Genomic DNA, 18336 nt, shown 5'->3' with positions numbered 1-18336 from the left:
GATCCCGTGACCAGACACTTGGTTACTTTGAGCTCATAATGATGATGCATTACCGAGTGGGCCCAGTGATACCTCTCCGTCATACGGAGTGACAAATCCCAGTCTTGATCCGTGTCAACCCAACAGACACTTTCGGAGATACCCGTAGTATACCTTTATGGTCACCCAGTTACGTTGTGACGTTTGGTATACCCAAAGCACTCCTACGGTATCCGGGAGTTACACGATCTCATGGTCTAAGGAAAAGATACTTGACATTGGAAAACTCTAGCAAATGAACTACACGATCTTGTGCTATGTTTAGGATTGGGTCTTGTCCATCACATCATTCTCCTAATGATGTGATCTCGTTATCAATGACATCCAATGTCCATAGTCAGGAAACCATGAATATCTGTTGATCAACGAGCTAGTCAACTAGAGGCTTACTAGGGACATGTTGGTGTCTATTATTCACACATGTATTACGATTTCCGGATAACACAATTATAGCATGAATAAAAGACAATTATCATGAACAAGGAAATATAATAATAATGCTTTTATTATTGCCTCTAGGGCATATTTCCAACAGTCTCCCACTTGCACTAGAGTCAATAATCTAGTTACATTGTGATGAATCGAACACCCATGGAATTCTGGTGTTGATCATGTTTTGCTCTAGGGAGAGGTTTAGTCAACGGATCTGCTACATTCAGGTCCGTATGTACTTTACAAATATCCATGTCTCCATCTTGAACATTTTCACGAATGGAGTTGAAGCGACGCTTGATGTGCCTTGTCTTCTTGTGAAACCTGGGCTCCTTGGCAAGTGCAATAGCTCCAGGGTTGTCACAGTAGAGCTTGATCGGCCCCGACGCATTCGGTATGACTCCTAGGTCGGTGATGAACTCCTTCACCCATATTGCTTCATGTGCTGCCTCCGAGGCTGCCATGTACTCCGCTTCACATGTAGATCCCGCCACGACGCTCTGCTTGCAACTGCACCAGCTTACTGCCCCACCATTCAAAATATACACGTATCCGGTTTGTGACTTAGAGTCATCCAGATCTGTGTCGAAGCTAGCGTCGACGTAACCCTTTACGACGAGCTCTTCGTCACCTCCATAAACGAGAAACATTTCCTTAGTCCTTTTTAGGTACTTCAGGATATTCTTGACCGTTGTCCAGTGTTCCTTGCCAGGATTACTTTGGTACCTTCCTACCAAACTTACGGCAAGGTTTACATCAGGTCTGGTACACAGCATGGCATACATAATAGAACCTATGGCTGAGGCATAGGGGATGACACTCATCTCTTCTATATCTTCTGCCGTGGTCGGACATTGAGCTGAGCTCAATTTCATACCTTGTAACACAGGTAAGAACCCCTTCTTAGACTGATCCATATTGAACTTCTTCGATATCTTATCAAGGTATGTGCTTTGTGAAAGACCTATGAGGCGTCTCGATCTATCTCTATAGATCTTGATGCCTAATATATAAGCAGCTTCTCCAAGGTCCTTCATTGAAAAACTCTTATTCAAGTAGGCCTTAATGCTGTCCAAGAGTGCTATATCATTTCCCATCAAAAGTATGTCATCTACATATAATATGAGAAATGCTACAGAGCTCCCACTCACTTTCTTGTAAACGCGGGCTTCTCCATAAGTCTGTGTAAACCCAAACGCTTTGATCATCTCATCAAAGCGAATGTTCCAACTCCGAGATGCTTGCACCAGCCCATAAATCGAGCGTTGGAGCTTGCATACCTTGTCAGCATTCTTAGGATCGACAAAACCTTCTAGTTGCATCATATACAATTCTTCCTTAAGGAAACCATTAAGGAATGCCGTTTTGACGTCCATTTGCCATATCTCATAATCATAGAATGCGGCAATTGCTAACATGATTCGGACGGACTTTAGCTTCGCTACCGGTGAGAAAGTCTCATCATAGTCAACCCCTTGAACTTGTCGATAACCCTTAGCGACAAGCCGAGCTTTATAGATGGCCACATTACCATCCACGTCTGTCTTCTTATTAAAGATCCATTTATTCTCTATGACTCGCCGCTCAACGGGCAAGTCAGTCAAAGTCCATACTTCGTTTTCATACATGGATCCTATCTCGGATTTCATGGCTTCCAGCCATTTGTCGGAATCCGGGCCCGCCATCGCTTCTTCATAGTTCGAAGGTTCACTGTTGTCTAACAACATGATTTCCAAGACAGGGTTGCCGTACCACTCTGGTGCGGAACGTGTCCTTGTGGACCTACGAATTTCAGTAGGAGCTTGATCAGAAGTATCTTGATCATCATCATTAACTTCCTCTCTAGTCGGAGCAGGCACCTCAGGAACATTTTCTTGAGTTGCGCCTTTTTCCGGTTCAAGAGGTAATACTTCATCAAGTTCTACTTTCCTCCCATTCACTTCTTTCGAGAGAAACTCTTTCTCTAGAAAGGATCCATACTTGGCAACAAAGATCTTGCCTTCGGATCTGAGGTAGAAGGTATACCCAATAGTTTCTTTAGGGTATCCTATGAAGACGCATTTTTCCGACTTGGGTTCGAGCTTTTCAGGTTGAAGTTTCTTGACATAAGCATCGCATCCCCAAACTTTTAGAAACGACAGCTTAGGTTTCTTCCCAAACCATAATTCATACGGTGTCGTCTCAACGGATTTCGACGGAGCCTTATTTAAAGTGAATGCAGCAGTCTCTAAAGCATAGCCCCAAAAAGATAGCAGTAAATCGGTAAGAGACATCATAGACCGCACCATATCTAATAGAGTGTGATTACGACGTTCGGACACACCATTACGCTGAGGTGTTCCAGGCGGCGTGAGTTGTGAAACTATTCCACATTTTCTTAAGTGTGTGCCAAATTCGTGACTCAAGTATTCTCCTCCACGATCTGATCGTAGGAACTTGATTTTCCTGTCACGTTGATTTTCAACCTCACTCTGAAATTCCTGAACTTTTCAAAGGTCTCAGACTTGTGTTTCATCAAATAGATATACCCATATCTACTCAAGTCATCAGTGAGGGTGAGAACATAACGATAGCCACCGCGAGCCTCAACACTCATTGGACCGCACACATCAGTATGTATGATTTCCAATAAGTTGGTTGCTCGCTCCATTGTTCCTGAGAACAGAGTCTTGGTCATTTTACCCATGAGGCATGGTTCGCCCGTGTCAAATGATTCGTAATCAAGAGACTCTAAAAGTCCATCTGCATGGAGCTTCTTCATGCGTTTGACACCTATGTGACCAAGGCGGCAGTGCCACAAGTATGTGGGACTATCATTATCAACCTTACATCTTTTGGTACTTACACTATGAATATGTGTAGCATTACGCTCGAGATTCATTAAGAATAAACCATTCACCATCGGGGCATGACCGTAAAACATATCTCTCATATAAATAGAACAACCATTATTCTCGGATTTAAATGAGTAGCCATCTCGTATCAAACGAGATCCTGATACAATGTTCATGCTCAAACTTGGCACTAAATAACAATTATTAAGGTTCAAAACTAATCCTGTAGGTAAATGAAGAGGCGGCGTGCCGACGGCGATCACATCGACTTTGGAACCATTCCCGACGCGCATCGTCACCTCGTCCTTCGCCATTCTCCGCTTATTCCGCAGCTCCTGCTTTGAGTTACAAATGTGAGCAACTGCACCGGTATCAAATACCCAAGAGCTACTACGAGTACTGGTAAGGTACACATCAATTACATGTATATCACATATACCTTTTGTGATGCCGGCCTTCTTGTCCGCTAAGTATTTGGGGCAGTTCTGCTTCCAGTGACCACTTCCCTTGCAATAAAAACACTCAGTCTCGGGCTTGGGTCCATTCTTTGGCTTCTTCCCGGCAGCTTGCTTGCCGGGCGCGGCAACTCCCTTGCCGTCCTTCTTGAAGTTCTTCTTACCCTTGCCTTTCTTGAACTTAGTGGTTTTATTCACCATCAACACTTGATGTTCCTTTTTGACTTCTACCTCTGCTGATTTCAGCATAGCAAATACTTCAGGAATGGTCTTTTCCATCCCCTGCATATTGAAGTTCATCACAAAGCTCTTGTAGCTCGGTGGAAGCGACTGAAGGATTCTGTCAATGACCGCGTCATCCGGGAGATTAACTCCCAGCTGAGTCAAGCGGTTATGCAACCCAGACATAGTGAGTATGTGCTCACTGACAAAACTGTTTTCCTCCATCTTACAGCTGAAGAACTTGTCGGAGACTTGATATCTCTCGACCCGGGCATGAGCTTGGAAAACCATTTTCAGCTCTTCGAACATCTCATATGCTCCGTGTCTCTCAAAACATTTTTGGAGCCCCGGCTCTAAGATGTAAAGCATGCCGCACTGAACGAGGGAGTAGTCATCGGTACGTGCCTGCCAAGCGTTCATAACGTCTTGTTCTGCAGGGAGAACAGGTGCGTCATCCAGCGGTGCTTGTAGGACATAATCTTTCTTGGCAGCTATGAGGATGATCCTCAGGTTCCGGACCCAGTCCGTGTAATTGCTGCCATCGTCTTTCAGCTTGGTTTTCTCTAGGAACGCGTTGAAGTTGAGGACTACGTTGGCCATTTGATCTACAAGACATATTGTAAATATTTTAGACTAAGTTCATGATAATTAAGTTCATCTAATCAAATTATTCAATGAACTCCCACTTAGATAGACATCCCTCCTGTCATCTAAGTATAACATGATCCGAGTTAACTAGGCCGTGTCCGATCATCACGTGAGACAGACTAGTCAACATCGGTGAACATCTTCATGTTGATCGTATCTTCTATACGACTCATGCTCGACCTTTCGGTCTTCTGTGTTCCGAGGCCATGTCTGTACAAGCTAGGCTCGTCAAGTCAACCTAAGTGTTTGCATGTGTAAATCTGTCTTACACCCGTTGTATGTGAACGTTATAATCTATCACACCCGATAATCACATGGTGCTTCGAAACAACAAACTGTCGCAACGGTGCACAGTTAGGGGGAACACTTTCTTGAAATTATTATGAGGGATCATCTTATTTACTACCGTCGTTCTAAGTAAACAAGATGCAAAAACATGATAAACATCACATGCAATCAAATAATAAAAGTGACATGATATGGCCAATATCACATAGCTCCTTTGATCTCCATCTTGGGGCTCCATGATCATCTTGTCACCGGCATGACACCATGATCTCCATCATCATGATCTCCATCATCGTGTCTCCATGAAGTTGCTCGCCAACTATTACTTCTACTACTATGGCTAACGCGTTTAGCAATAAAGTAAAGTAATTTACATGGCGTTTCTCAATGACACGCAGGTCATACAAAAAAATAAAGACAACTCCTATGGCTCCTGCCGGTTGTCATACTCATCGACATGCAAGTCGTGATTCCTATTACAATAGCATGAACATCTCATACATCACATATAGATCATTCATCATTCATCACAACTTTGGCCATATCACATCACAAAACACTTGCTGCAAAAACAAGTTAGACGTCCTCTAATTGTTGTTGCAAGTTTTACGTGGCTGCAATAGGGTTCTAGCAAGAACGTTTTCTTACCTATGTGAAAGCCACAACGTGATTTGTCAACTTCTATTTACCCTTCATAAGGACCCTTTTCATCGAATCCGCTCCAACTAAAGTGGGAGAGACAGCCACCCGCCAGCCACCTTATGCAACTAGTGCATGTTAGTCGATGGAACCGGTCTCACGTAAGCGTACGTGTAAGGTTGGTCCAGGCCGCTTCATCCCACAATACCGTTGAAGCAAGATAAGACTAGTAGCGGCAAGAAAGTTGACAACATCAACGCCCACAACAAATTGTGTTCTAGTCGTGCAAAGAGAACTACGCATAGACCTAGCTCATGATGCCACTTATGGGGAACGTTGCAGAAAACAAAAATTTTTCCTACGGTTTCACCAAGATCCATCTATGAGTTCATGTAGCAACGAGTATTCAGATTGCATCTACATACCTTTGTAGATCGCGAGCGGAAGCGTTCACTAGAACGTGGATGAAGGAGTCGTACTCGCCGTGATTCAAATCACCGATGACCAAGCGCCGAACGGACGGCACCTCCGCGTTCAACACACGTAGGGAGCGGATGACGTCTCCTTCTTCTTGATCCAGCAAGGGGGAAGGAGAGGTTGATGAAGATCCAGCAGCACGACGGTGTGGTGGTGGATGCAGTTGTCACCGCAGCAGGGCTTCGCCGAGCGTCTGCGCGAGAGGGAGAGGTGTAGCAGGGGAGAGGGAGGCGCCAAGATGCAAGGGTGCGGCTGCCCCCTCCCTCCCCCCCTTTATATAGGCCCCTTGGGGGGGGGGGCTCCGGCCCTTGGGAGATCCAATCTCCAAGGGGGGCGGCGGCCAAGGGGGGTGGAGTGCCCCCCAAGGCAAGTGGGGCGCCCCCTCACCCTAGGGTTCCAACCCTAGGCGCAGGGGGTGGGCCTAGGGGGGCGCACCAGCCCACTAAGGGCTGGTTCCCCCTCCCACTTCAGCCCATGGGCTCCTCCGGGATGGGTGGCCCCACCCGGTGGACCCCCGGGACCCATCCGGTGGTCCCGGTACAATACCGGTGACCCCCGAAACTTTCCCGATGGCCGAAACTGCACTTCCTATATATAATTCTTTACCTCCGGACCATTCCGGAACTCCTCGTGACGTCCGGGATCTCATCCGGGACTCCGAACAACTTTCGGATTATTGCATATTCATATCTTTACAACCCTAGTGTCACCGAACCTTAAGTGTGTAGACCCTACGGGTTCGGGAGACATGTAGACATGACCGAGATTGCTCTCCGGTCAATAACTAACAGCGGGATCTGGATACCCATGTTGGCTCCCACATGCTCCTCTATGATCTCATCGGATGAACCACGATGTCGAGGATTCAAGCAACCCCGTATACAATTCCCTTTGTCAATCGGTATGTTACTTGCCCGAGATTCGATCGTCGGTATCCCAATACCTCGTTCAATCTCGTCACCGGCAAGTCACTTTACTCGTACCGTAATGCATGATCCCGTGACCAGACACTTGGTTACTTTGAGCTCATAATGATGATGCATTACCGAGTGGGCCCAGTGATACCTCTCCGTCATACGGAGTGAAAAATCCCAGTCTTGATCCGTGTCAACCCAACAGACACTTTCGGAGATACCCGCAGTATACCTTTATGGTCACCCAGCTACGTTGCGACGTTTGGTACACCCAAAGCACTCCTACAGTATCCGGGAGTTACACGATCTCATGGTCTAAGGAAAAGATACTTGACATTGGAAAACTCTAGCAAACGAACTACACGATCTTGTGCTATGTTTAGGATTGGGTCTTGTCCATCACATCATTCTCCTAATGATGTGATCTCGTTATCAATGACATCCAATGTCCATAGTCAGGAAACCATGACTATCTGTTGATCAACGAGCTAGTCAACTAGAGGCTTACTAGGGACATGTTGGTGTCTATTATGCACACATGTATTACGATTTCCAGATAGCACAATTATAGCATGAAATAAAGACAATTATCATGAACAAGGAAATATAATAATAATGCTTTTATTATTGCCTCTAGGGCATATTTCCAACAGGTTTATGGTACCGGCGAAAGTTGTGCGGTACTAGAGAGGCTAGCAATTGTGGAAGGGTGAGGGTGGATATAATCCATGGACTCAACATTAGTCATAAAGAGCTCACATACTTATTGCAAAAATATATTAGTTATCGAAATAAAGTACTACGCGCATGCTCCTAGGGGGATAGATTGGTAGGAAAAACCATCGCTCGTCCCCGGCCGCCACTCATAAGGAAGGCTATCAATAAATAAATCATGCTTCGACTTCATCACATAACGGTTCACCATACGTGCATGCTACGGGAATCACAAACTTCAACACAAGTATTTCTCAAATTCACAACTACTCAACTAGCATGACTTTAATATCACCATCTCCATATCTCAAAACAATTATCAAGTATCAAACTTTTCTTAGTATTCAATGCACTTATATGAAAGTTTTTATTATGCCTAAAGGCAAATTTCCATGTTGTTCTAAAGTACTCTCAAAATAATATAAGTGAAGCATGAGAGATCAATTATTTCTATAAAATAAAACCACCACCGTGCTCTAAAAGATATAAGTGAAGCACTAGAGCAAAAACTATATAGCTCAAAAGATATAAGTGAAGCACATAGAGTATTCTAGTAAATTCTAATTCATGTGTGTCTCTCTCAAAAGGTGTGTACAGCAAGGATGATTGTGGTAAACTAAAAAGCAAAGACTCAAATCATACAAGATGCTCCAAGCAAAACACATATCATGTGGCGAATAAAAATATAGCTCCAAGTAAAGTTACCGATGAACGAAGACAAAAGAGGGGATGCCTTCCGGGGCATCCCCAAGCTTAGGCTTTTTGGTGTCCTCGTATTTTACCTTGGGGTTCCATGGGAATCCCCAAACTTAGGATCTTTCCACTCCTTGTTCCATAATCCATCAAATCTTTACCCAAAACTTGAAAACTTCACAACACAAAACTTAACAAGAAAATCTCGTGAGCTCCGTTAGCGAAAGAAAACAAAACACCACTTCAAGGTACTGTAATGAACTCATTCTTTATTTATATTGGTGTTAAACCTAATGTATTCCAACTTCTCTATGGTTTACAAACTCTTTTACTAGCCATATATTCATCAAAATAAGCAAACAACACACGAAAAACAAAATCTGTCAAAAACAAAACAGTCTGTAGTAATATGTAACTAACGCAAACTTATGGAACCCCAAAGATTCTAGAATAAATTTCTGGACGTGAGGAATTTATCTATTAATCATCTGCAAAAATAATTAACTAAATAGCACTCTCCAATAAAAAAATGGCAGCAATTCTCGTGAGCGCTAAAGTTTCTGTTTTTTTACAGCAAGATCAAAAAGACTTTCCCCAAGTCTTCCCAACGGTTCTACTTGGCACAAACACTAATTAAACACAAAAAACACAACCAAAAAAGAGGCTAGATAAATTATTTATTACTAAACAGGAGCAAAAAGCAAGGAATAAAAATAAAATTGGGTTGCCTCCCAACAAGCCTATCGTTTAACGCCCCTACCTAGGCATAAAAGCAAGGATAGATCTAGGTATTGTCATCTTTGGTATGCAATCCATAACTGGATCTCATAATAGATTCATAAGGTAATTTAATTTTCTTTCTAGGAAAGTGTTTCATGCCCTTCCTTAACGGAAATTGGAATCTAATATTCCCTTCCTTCATATCAATAATTGCACCAATCGTTCTAAGGAAAGGTCTACCAAGAATAATAGGACATGAAGGATTGCAATCTATATCAAGAACATTGAAATCTATGGGCACATAGTTCCTATTTTCAACAATAAGAAGATCATTAGTTATTCCCATAGGTTTCTTAATGGTGGAATCCACAAGGTGCAAGTTTATAGAACAATCATCAAATTCACGGAAACCTAGCAAATCACACAAAGTTTTTGGAATCATGGAAACACTAGCACCCAAATCACACAAAGCGTAGCATTCATGATCTTTAATTTTAATTTTAATTGTAGGTTACCATTCATCATAAAGTTTTCTAGGGATAGAAACTTCCAACTCAAGTTTTTCTTCTTAAGATTGCATCAAAGCATCAACGATATGTTTAGTAAAAGCTTTATTTTGACTATAAGCATGCGGAGAATTTAGCACAGATTGCAACAAGGAAATACAATCTATCAAAGAGCAATTATCATAATTAAATTCCTTGAGATCCAAGATAGTGGCTTCGTTGCTATCTAAAGTTTTAACCTCTTCAATCCCACTTTTAACAATTTTTGCATCAAGATCTAAAAACTCCGAATTTTTGGGACGCCTTCTAACTAAAGTTGACTCATCTCCAGTCCCATCATTATCAAGATTCATATTGAAAAACAAAGATTTAATAGGGGAAACATCAATTACTTTTAGATCTTCATCCTTATTATCATGAAAACTAGAAGAACACGCTTTCACAAAGCAATCTTTCTTAGCACGCATCCTAGCGGTTCTTTCTTTGCACTCATCAATGGAAATTCTAATGGCTTTGAGAGACTCATTGATATCATGCTTAGGTTGAATAGATCTAAGTTTCAAAGAATCAACATCAAGAGAAATTCTATCCATGTTCCTAGCCAACTCATCAATCTTAAGCAATTTTTCTTCAATCAAAGCATTGAAACTCTTTTGCGAATTAATAAATTCTTTAATACTAGATTCAAAATCAGAGGGCATCTTATTATAGTTCCCATAAGAATTGTTGTAGGAATTTCCATAATTATTAGAGGAATTACTAGGAAACGTCCTAGGATTAAAATTACCTCTATATGTGTTGTTACCAAAATTGTTCCTACCAACAAAATTCACATCCATAGATTCATTATTATTCTCAATCAAAGTAGACAAAGGCATATCATTAGGATCAGTAGGAGCACTCTTATTAGCAAACAATTTCATAAGTTCATCCATCTTTCCACTCAAAACATTAATCTCTTCAATTGCATGAACGTTTTTACTAGTAGATCTTTCATTATGCCATTGAGAATAATTAACCATAATATTATCTAGGTGTTTGGTAGCTTCTCCTAAGGTGATTTCCATAGAAGTGCCTCCCGCGGCCGAATCTAAAAGATTTCTAGAAGTAAAATTCAATCCGGCATAAATTTTTTGTATAATCATCCATAAATTCAAACCATGTGTAGGGCAATTACGTATCATTAATTTCATCCTCTCCCAAGCTTCTGCAACATGTTCATGATCAAGTTGCTTAAAATTCATAATATCGTTTCTAAGAGAGATGATCTTAGCGGTCGGAAAATACTTAGAGATAAAAGCATCTTTGCACTTATTCCATGAATCAATACTATTTTTAGGCAAAGACAAAAACCAAACTTTAGCACGATCTCTAAGCGAAAACGGAAATAGCTTAAGTTTTACAATATCGTTGTCCACGTCTTTCTTCTTTTGCATATCACACAAATCAACAAAGTTGTTTAGATGGGTAGCGACATCTTCACTAGGAAGGCCAGAAAATGGATCTTTCATGACAAGATTCAGCAAAGCAGTATTAATTTCACAAGATTCAGCATCGGTAAGAGGAGCAATCGGAGTGCTAATAAAATCATTATTGTTGGTATTGGCAAAGTCACACAATTTAGTATTATCTTGAGCCATCGTGACAACCAAGCAATCCAACACACAAGCAAACAAGAAACGGGCAAAAGAGGCAAATTGAAAAGGAGAAGGGGAACGGAAAGAGAGAGCGAATAAAACGGCGCTAGAAATACTTCTTGACTTGGTGTAGATCTCCCCAGCAACGGCGCCAGAAATCCTTCTTGCTACCTCTTGAGCACTGCGTTGGTTTTCCCTTGAAGAGGAAAGGGTGGTGCAATAAAGCAGCGTAAGTATTTCCCTCAGTTTTTGAGAACCATGGTATCAATCCAGTAGGAGACCACGCGCGAGTCACCTCGTACCTACACACACAAATAAGAACCTTGCAACCAATGTGATAAAGGGGTTGTCAATCCCTTCACGGCCACTTGCAAGAGTGAGATCTGATAGAGATGATAATAATAAGATAAGTATTTTTGGTATTTTTATGATATATATTGAAAGTAAAGATTGCAAAATAAAATAGCTAGATTGGAAACTTATATGATGGAGAATAGACCCGGGGGCCATAGGTTTCACTAGTGGCTTCTCTCAAGATAGCATAAGTATTACGGTGGGTGAACAAATTACTGTCGAGCAGTTGATAGAAAAGCGAATAATTATGAGAATATCTAGGTATGATCATGTATATAGGCATCATGTCCGTGACAAGTAGACTGACTCCTGTCTGCATCTACTACTATTACTCCACACATCGACTGCTATCCAGAATGCATCTAGAGTATTAAGTTCATAAGAACAGAGTAACACCTTAAGCAAGATGACATGATGTAGAGGGATAAACTCATGCAATATGATATAAACCCCATCATTTTATCCTCGATGGCAACAATACAATACGTGTCGTTTCCCTTTCTATCACTGGGATCGAGCACCGCAAGATTGAACCCAAAGCTAAGCACTTCTCCCATTGCAAGAAAGATAAATCTAGTAGGCCAAACCAAACTGATAATTCAAAGAGACTTGCAAAGATAAACCAATCATACATAAAATAATTCAGAGAAGATTCAAATATTGTTCATAGATAATATGGATCATAACCCACAATTCATCGGATCTCGACAAACACACCGCAAAAAGAAGAGTTACATCGAATAGATCTCCAAGAGAATCGAGGAAAACTTTGTATTGAGATCCAAAGAGAGAGAAGAAGCCATCTAGCTACTAGCTATGGACCCGAAGGTCTGAAATAAACTACTGATGTCTACTACACAACCTTCTTCTTGTAGATGTTGTTGGGCCTCCAAGTGCAGAGGTTTGTAGGATAGTAGCAAATTTCCCTCAAGTGGATCACCTAAGGTTTATCAATCCGTAGGAGGCATAGGATGAAGATGGTCTCTCTCAAGCAACCCTGCAACCAAATAACAAAGAGTCTCTTGTGTCCCCAACACACCCAATACAATGGTAAATTGTATAGGTGCACTAGTTCGGCGAAGAGATAGTGATACAAGTGGTATATGGATGGTAGATAAAGGTTTTTGTAATATGAAAAATATAAAAACAGTAAGGTAAGTAATGGTAAAAGTGAGCACAAACGGTATTGCAATGCGTTGAAACAAGGGCTAGGATTCATACTTTCACTAGTGCAAGTTCTCTCAACAATAATAACATAATTGGATCACATAACTATCCCTCAACATGCAACAAAGAGTCACTCCAAAGTCACTAATAGCGGAGAACAAACGAAGAGATTATGGTAGGGTACGAAACGACCTCAAAGTTATCCTTTCTACTCTTAAGGCCTTAACTTTCTTGTTTGTGCTTGCAGTTCTTGCACCAGACCAGTCAGAAGGGCGCCATCATCAGCCTGATTGTCTTTCTTTCTCATGCGGCCCTTTCAGAAACATATCATCTCCATTTCGTCAGGCAAGTGATCCACCTGGGTGCGGCTATCAATCTTATGAGCTGGTTTGCGGTGATACAAAGGCTACAATTCACATCGACAACGTGACATACTATGTCTCTGCCATCAAAGATAGTGGTTCTTACTTCTGGGTAGTCGATGCCGACATGGATTTATACAGCAGCTGGAATCGGCCTCCCTCTTCCTTCCGGGTAGTCGATGACGACATGGAAGTCGAATTGGACCCCCTTTCACGTAGGCAGTCTTGCTTTCTTAAATGTTCTTGGGAAGTAAAGGACAATGGTATGTACATGCCTGTTGCTTGCCTTAGCAGCAATGATACTTATGTTTACGTGTTAACTGGTTATGGATATTGTTCTATAGAGTATCTCGAGCCTTCTTGTGGGTACCTGGCCATGACTCCTTGGCCTTGTCACAATCCATTTTGTTGGGACTACGAGCTGCTCGAAAATGCAAGTTATGTAGATGTTGTGAAATCCATGAGGATTGGATTTGCCATTAAATTCCCTTTCAGGAAGAGCAGAAGCATCAAAGAGTGCCTAATACTCCAGTTTCGGTGAGTTCAGAATTTTTGATATATCTGTATAGAGTGGTACTATTTGTTGCCTGTATAAGTGGTTTTGATATATCTTATCCCAAAACTGCTGAGCCCCTCTTTCATTCCTTTTATGTCTCGTTGGACGGTATTGCAGCGACTTGTCACAAGTGTGTAGTGAAGACGCCAGCAGTTGTGTTCAGCAAATTCTTATGGTCGATGGATATTTCTGGTACTGCTCACTGCGTGCAACTGGATTTGGTGATTATGCCTCATCAGTCATACCATTCATCTTCTGGTCTGTCAAGTGGATTGCTGGTAATTCGGAATGTTCTGCTCTTAATTGAAGTTTCTTCATCATCACATCTATGCATGTGTGTACCCACCCACCAAACCTATATAAACTTGTTTATACAGTGCTATGCAGATTTGTGTTGGCACCACTGGTTGTATTGATCTTCCTCACCCACAAGTATTGGAAAACGAGGATCACAATCGATGCTGTTGAGAAGTTCCTCCGAATACAACAAATGCTAGGTCCAATGACGTATGCCTACACTGACATCACAGCAATAACAAGCCATTTCAGAGATAAGCTGGGTCAGGGAGGCTACGTGTCTGTGTTCAAGGGTGTGCTATTGCCGGGCAATGTTCATGTTGCTGTCAAGATGCTAGAGGGCAATCCTAACTGCAATGGAGAAGATTTCATCAATGAAGTCTCCACCATCGGTAGGATCCATCACGTAAATGTGGTGTGTCTCATGGGATTCTGCTCAGAGGAAATGAGGAGAGCACCGGTTTACGAGTACATGCCTCAAGGTTCTCTGGACAAGTACATCTTCTCAGCTAAGAAGAGTTTCTCCTAGGACAAGCTCGCCGAGATAGCTTTGGGCATTGCCAGGGGGATCGACTACCTTCATCAGGGTTGTGACATGCAGATTTTGCACTTCGACATCAAGCCACACAACATCCTTCTCGACAACAATTTTGTCCCCAAAGTTGCTGATTTTGGCCTCGCCAAACTATACCCAAGGGACAAGAGTTTTGTGCCATCAAGAGCCCTACGTGGAACTATTGGGTACATATAGCTCGTGAGATGATATCACGGAGCTTTGGCATCATATCGAGCAAGTCTGATGTTTACAGCTTTGGGATGATGCTTCTGGAGATGGCTGGAGGAAGAAGGAACGCCAATCCGAACACAGCAAATTCGAGCCAAGCGTACTATCCGTCATGGGTATATGACCGGCTAACTCAACAAGACCATGTGGGTGAGATTTCTACTCATGTTGATACTGAGATGCATGAATTGGAGAGGAAGTTGTGCATCATCGGACTATGGTGCATCCAGATGAAATCTCATGACAGGCCGACGATGAGCGAGGTTATAGAGATGCTGGAAGGAGGCGTCGGTACCTTGCAGATGCCCTCAAGGCCGTTCTTCTGTGACGAAGGGCATGTTCATACCGAGGATACTTACCATTTGTCGTCCGAGCTAACTGAAATCTCGGAGGACATGAGTGAAAATATTGATGTGTGACGTAATGCACGAGATGATGCACTCTCGTAAAAAACTGAAGTAATGGTTGTATAGTTGTACTGAGTCCTATGTACTTCGAGCCAGAAGCATGTAATAGCTAGCAGAGTAGCAGCACTACCACTGCTTTGTCTCTTACATATGATATTTTGCTCAAACCTTTGTGCTGGGGACTCCAGTTTCCTTCATAAGAACTCTTGCCATGGATTTCATGAAAAAGAATAAAAGATGGGGCATTCCACCTACAAATTCCTAAAGCTAAGTTTCTTACAAACGTGTATATTACTAGATTAATTTTTTTTGCCGAAACACATTTTTTAAAACCTGGTAGAATCTTCAGGTGCAGGTTTGGAAGATAGAGAGCCTGAACTGCCGGACATGCCTACACTAGAATCTTCAGGTGCAGGTTTATGCATTTGCTGCAGTTCACATTTAAGCAATGGGTAACTTTGTTTAGTAAAACCGAACAACTTAATTTGCTAATCCTTCCTTTCAACTTTTATTAAGTAGTCACCAGCGATGATGACGAAGGTGACACCCCAGAGCCGTGCTGCAGTAGTATGTGACAGCTGCTGCAGTGCCTCAATTATCATAGAAGAATTCCACCTCTGAATGCAACATCACGCCGTGTGAGATTGCGGTCCAATCCTTTCACATCAGCAGCAGTAAACATACCAAAGACTTGGTAAATGCACACGATCATCAGTAGGAAGGTGGAAGATCTGGTCCATGGTACTGGTGCTACTTGTATAAATGCTGAAAGAAATGTCATTGAATCTGAAAGCAACACAATCTCCCTTACATTGCATCCATAAGTTAGAGGATCTCGGTCATTCTATTAATATGAAATGTCGAGTGCGTCTATGGTTTTAAGTCACAGAAATGATAGCTGGAACAGAGGAGTCATTTAAACACGGGCTCATCTCAAGCCTTTTGCCTAAATTTTCCTTACTAGGCTTTAGTTCTTTATGCGGTCCTGAGCTTTGGTAAAGATTGACCTAGTCGTCGGCGATGAAGGCAACATTGCATTTGGAAATGAGAGGGAAAAGATGGAAGCTCATTCCTATCTCTATCTGTAGGTTAGATGTCAGAGTCATATTGCATTATGTGATAGCTGTGGAAAGGCATTTCTCAGTTATCATGGACGAATTCCAACTCTGAATGGGAAATCTGAGCCTGAACGGTACAGAATAAGTAAATAGCCGTCAACATTAGTAGGGATATAGTGACCAGGTCTATAGTTTCAGTCCTAGTCATATTAATGCTGAAATGTTCTATTTTTGTGTGGTTGCCAAAATAACCTTACCAATTATTTACACATGACCAAAGTTTAGTCTTTGTGCAGATGATTGCAATACCTTCTTATGCAAAGTAATTCATTTCTCTAACCAGATTCTTGTAGATGTTTTATGGCTGGTCTTGATACTAGCAATAGATAAACGAAACCCCCATCTGTTGTAAAATGCACTGGCTATTCAGGAAAGTAGTATGCTAAGCTACTAGTATATCCCAAAATGAAGAATTTAGCTGATAAGAATGAAAAACATGTAAATATCCTAGTATTTTACCATGCAAATTATTCATCACTAGCCATGAGAAGGAGAAAATTTAAACATGCCAAAACCAATAAACCATAACAAGAAAACCAATCTTGTGTATTCAGTTTTAAATAAACATAGTCCAAGAGATAAGAAATTCAATTTTTTATGTGCACCAAGAATGTACTAGTCACCAGGGGGATGGGTGATCGGCAAGTGACAAAAACATATATAAATATTACGTCAGTATCCTCATCATACCCCAGCATCCGACCCGTAAATCTTTTAAACCAAGGAGAGATTCCAAGAATGTTATAGATGTCAACAATCTTCCACAACAACCAGTGGCGTAGTCAGGACCAGGCTAGGCCCCAAGCCGAACATGTTCTACAGTGTCAACAGTATAAAAAATGCTATAATCGACAAAGAAATCCAGTGCCACGAGCCTACGACCCGGGCCATGGCCCCTGGGTCTTGTCTACACAAATGACAATAACCATGTGGTAACACCCTGAGAACTGACCTTCAACCACCACATTTGAAAGCTAGTTGTAATATATAATACAACGATACCAATATCATTATCCTCTACCTTGATGATCTGGTGTCTGCGCTGTTCACAGTTAGGATCTGCCTATCCAAATCAAACTCAAGTATGTTCTCCATATTCCTGTCTCCAAATAAAGGCAATTACCAATAAGGGTCCACGGCATGGAGCAATGTTGAGACCTGATTGCCCCATATTCCTGTCTCGGAGGAGTAAAAACATATGATTGGTCGAAATATGGTTGTGACTATAGGCATATTCATTAAGACCACCTTGAAGGGGCTTGAGTGTCAGCTACCATGCACGTGGTCATGGGAAGGGGCAGCAGTGCAGAGCACCGCCCCCATTGAGGTAGCCCCTATGAAGCCCGGGCGGAATGGGCAAGCTGCACTAAGCCGGTGATGGGGTCACATGCAACGACCTCTTCCCGCAGGAAGTCTTCAAGGAAGACATGGTTGTAACGGGAATCGAGCACAATGTTAGCTGGACGGCTGACATAATGTCCACGGCGGCTAAAGTATCCACGGTCGAAGCGCTCGGGAGGGATACAGTCCGGAAATTCTAGGATCAGGGCGAACTTGATGTACTGATCACCACACGTGCACATTAAGGCTCGCAGGAGGGGCGGCCCCTCCTTCTGGTGCTTGGTGCGGAAGCCACGGAGGAAGCTCGAGTTGGTAACGAGTCATCACCAGCGCTTGCACACTGCAGAGGCGCGGGAGATGGAGGATGGTTGCGGTAGGAGACAACGAAGGATCTGTGTTGTCCAACAGAGAGGCAAGCACCTCCGGTGAGGTGGCGTGGTGGCGTACTGATGGATTATCGCGGCTCCCTCCTAGCTCGTGCGGGTTTGAGGATGGAGGCGTGTGGGCAGTATGTCTTCCTCGCCTGTGGCATGGATTAGTGGATGAAGCTGCCGTGAGAAGAATTGTGAAGCGTAGAACTCTTCGTCTGGGCCACATTGTATTATATAGAGAGCATGCCGTGGCTTACAAGGAAGAGATCGATCAAGAGAAGAGGAGATCAATCATGGTTCGGTACAGGAGGTTTAACAGAAGTAGAGATAAGAGGAGATAATATTACAAAGGTTTAAACTT

General features: G+C 42.4%; 1 pseudogene; it reads left to right on the top strand.

Annotated features, from left to right (window-relative positions):
* The first annotated feature begins 14132 nt into the window (after positions 1-14132).
* LOC147977705 (rust resistance kinase Lr10 pseudogene) lies at positions 14133-15157 on the top strand (annotated as a pseudogene).
* The last annotated feature ends 3179 nt before the right edge of the window (positions 15158-18336 follow it).

Source organism: Triticum urartu, chromosome 3A, assembly GCF_056163025.1.
Source record: "Triticum urartu cultivar PI428250 chromosome 3A, HENAU_Tu73, whole genome shotgun sequence".
Classification (NCBI taxonomy): Eukaryota; Viridiplantae; Streptophyta; class Magnoliopsida; order Poales; family Poaceae; genus Triticum; species Triticum urartu.
This window is presented reverse-complemented; position numbering and strand designations above follow the sequence as displayed.